At 39.5% G+C, this 3,282-nt stretch overlaps 1 protein-coding gene and 1 pseudogene across 6 annotated transcripts in view; one reads left to right on the top strand and one right to left on the bottom strand.

The window, feature by feature from the left end:
* The window catches only part of Ambra1 (autophagy and beclin 1 regulator 1), a 225,702-nt gene that overhangs the window by 202,678 nt on the left and 19,742 nt on the right, over nucleotides 1–3,282 (bottom strand). Inside the window, exon 1 of one of the 6 annotated variants that reach the window (XM_023710470.1) lies at nucleotides 694–773. The exons of the other annotated variants lie outside the window; for them this stretch is intronic. The gene's annotated coding sequence lies outside the window, so the exon portion shown is untranslated. Of the gene's footprint in view, nucleotides 1–693; nucleotides 774–3,282 lie in introns of those variants that run through there. 6 annotated transcript variants of the gene reach the window in all.
* Nucleotides 1–3,282, top strand: part of LOC101591335 — a 17,732-nt pseudogene that overhangs the window by 5,392 nt on the left and 9,058 nt on the right.

The following is a 3,282-nucleotide window of genomic DNA, read 5'->3' as shown; positions in this document are numbered from 1 at the left end:
AATAAATAAAAAAATAAAAATAAAAAAAAATAAAAAGAATTAAATGTGTCAGGTACATAGCTCAGTGGCACAAGTGCCTACCTGGCAAGGACAAGGTCTTGAGTTCAATTCCCAGTACAAGGAAAAAAAAAAAAAAAAGAATTAAAAGTCATTTAGACATTATTAAATAAAAAATCCTGAAAAGATAAAATCACTTACCCATTGTCAGAAGACTAAGTAAAGTCAGGTCTTATACACAAACCTAAGTCCTTAAATCATTGTCTAAAATTCCTTTCCACTACTGTTTCTTTCTTTTAAGATGAATAAAAATGAACTTAATAAAGTTCAAGTTTTCTCACTTCATCAACAAAAGGTGTACTGTCCAGGGATGGTGTTACAGGCCTATAATCCCAGCACTTTGGAAGGTTAATACATGACAATGGTCCATGTTCTGGCACAACCTGAGCAACTTAGCAAAATCCTGTTTTCAAAATTTAAAAAATTAGAAAGGGCTGGAGACTAACTAACTCAGTGCAAAGGCCCTGGGTTCAATCTCCAGTATAATCAATCAACAGGTGCATTCATCAATAATCATTGCAGTTAAAGACTATACTAAATATGCTAAGCACTCAGCATGAGGAACATCCTATGGATACAAGACTGCCTATTCCTCATGACAGCTTTTAACCAGTTGGAAAAGAAATGTCAACATACTTTTAAACACACCTCCCGAGGGCCATCAGCAACATCCTAACATTTTATCAATAATATTTTGGGGGGGCCGGGGAGATGGCTCAGTGGAATAAGCGCTTCCCTGGCAAGCGCAAGGGCCTGAGTTCAATCCCCGGTTCCGAAAAAAAAAAAAAAATAATAATATTTTGGGGCTGGGGACCAGGGAGATGGCTCAGTAGAATAGGCACTTCCCTGGCAAACACAGGGTCTGAGTTCAATCCCTGGTTCTGCAAAAAAATAAATATAATAATAATAATAATAATGGGGCTGGCAAGAGAGCTCAGCAGATTAAAGCACCTGCTTAAGCAAGCTTAGGCAAGCGCAGGGACCACAGTAACACTACATGCTGTTCCAGCCCCACTCCCAGGGCAGGCTGAGCAGGCTAGAGTGCAGGTGTGGCACGTGCCTGTAATCACAGAGCTGGGGAGGCTGAAAGCAGGAGGATCACCAGGAGTCTGAGCTGCATAGTGAGACCTTGAAACAACCAAATACATTATCATAATCATTATTATATATTATATAAAAATATTATTTTCGGGGTGTTTACTCTGACCTAGGAACTTCAAATGCCATAGTTATGCTTAAAAGATGGGTGTTACCATCCCCATTGTATACTTAGGACCTTTAGGTCCAAAACAGTTTCCAGTGTTTAAAACTACCATGTACTTGGGCTGGGGACATAGTTCAGGGGCATAAGTGTTTGCCTGGCAAGCACAAGGTCCCAAGTTTGATCCCCAGTACAAAAAAAAAAAAAACCAAACTTTTTTTTCCCATGTACTTTTCCCATAATACCACATTTCCTAAGAAAGAAAAGTCTTACACATGTGGCTACAATATCTAGTCTCTTCAAACTCCAACAAAGTCTAAGCATCTTTCCAACCTTTAATTTCAACCTGAAATTTACCCTAGCTAAATGTTATATAATTTAGTCACCTTTTCAATCTTTATGTTGATTTTTATGTTGTTCACATTAGTGGTCTTGTATGTTTCCTTTTTTAAGAGACAGCAAATCTTTTTTTTTTTTCAGAACCAGGGATTGAATTTAGGCCCTTGCACTTGCCAGGCAAGCGCTTATTCTGCTGAGCAATCTCCCCGGCCCCAGCAAACCCTTTTATAAATGAAATTTTATGTAAAAATACAGCAGAACATAAGGCAGGTTGAAGGTGAGCTGCTCATTTACCTCAAGTGACAGAACCAAAGCTATTTCCCACTCTCACAGCCAATTCTTAGGTACCTCCAAGGACAGTTTCAAAAACATGAGGCCAGGAATATAGTTCAGTGACACAGCATCTGCTTGGCAAGCACAAGGTTCTAAGTTTGATTCCAGGTACCAACCCTCCCCTCCCCCCCCCCCCCCCCAAAAAAAAAAAAAAAAGCTTGAGACATGAGACTGCTTTCTCCATCTTATCTCTGCTACGCACATTTCCTTCTTTCTTTTTTTTCTTGAGACAGGGTCTCACTATGCAGTTCAGGCTGACTTTGGACTCACTATATACCAAACTTACAATGATTGTCCTGCCTCAGCCTCCCAAATTCTGGGATTACAGGTGTGCTCCACCACAACTAGCCACAATATTTCATTTTTCCTTTTCTTTTATAACAAAACCATCACCTACTTTATAGGCTTGTAGCCAGTTTTACATAAAGAATAAATACAAAATTTCTAGCCAGGCATGTAATGGCGCAAGCCTGTAATCACAGCACTCTGGGAAACTGAGGCAGAGCGTTTGAAAATTTCTACCCAGTCCAAAAATTTGCAAGACCTCTGTCAAAATAAAAAGGGATGCAGGGGGCAAACAAGATAGCTCAGCAGACTAAAGTGCCTGTTTAGGCAAGCTTAGGAAAACACAGGGACTTATCCCCAGCACCACATGCTGCGCGCTAACCCTGACCTTCGGGTGGGCTGAGCAGGCCACACAAAAAAGTGGATGCAGGGCCAGGAATAGAGCTCAGCAGCACTGAGCTTGCCTCGAAAATGCAAGGTCCTAAGTTCAATTCCAGGCACCAAAAAAAAAGGATAAAAATAAAGCTCAGTGTGACTCAAAAAAACCAAAAGATCCACAATACTGGTCTTTAAAAAAAAAAAAAAAAATAGGGTCTCACTATGTAGTTTAGGCTCCCTTTAAATATACAATATATACTATGCAGTCCTGAAACTCATCACAATCCTTGTGCCTCAGCCTCTCAAATGCTAGTACTTCAAGTATGTGTCACCACACATTGTTGGGAAAGACACATGCCAGCTGCAAACAAAGATACACAGACACTCCATGCTAACAAAGTGAGACTTCAAGCAAACAGGCCGCCGCCTCACCTTTGGTCTTTATTTTTTTTTTTTTTCATAAATTTGAGAAACAAATAGCAATGAGACAGTTTCAAACCAAACTGGTAGGACAGTTTCAATAATTAACACATTGTATACTCTTCCTAGTGGTTAATTTCTGTACAAGATGCAGACATGATATCCTACTTACAAACACCATTAGAACAAATCCCTTTATTCATTAAGAGAATGTAACTGTATATCGATCCTAACCACTTTGAATACAGAGATACAAAATGGACATTCAT

The sequence above is a fragment of the Octodon degus genome, unplaced genomic scaffold (assembly GCF_000260255.1).
Source record: "Octodon degus isolate 3935 unplaced genomic scaffold, OctDeg1.0 scaffold00018, whole genome shotgun sequence".
Lineage (NCBI taxonomy): Eukaryota > Metazoa > Chordata > Mammalia > Rodentia > Octodontidae > Octodon > Octodon degus.
The sequence above is the reverse complement of the archived record's forward strand: the minus strand, read 5'-3'. Positions and strand labels throughout refer to the sequence as shown.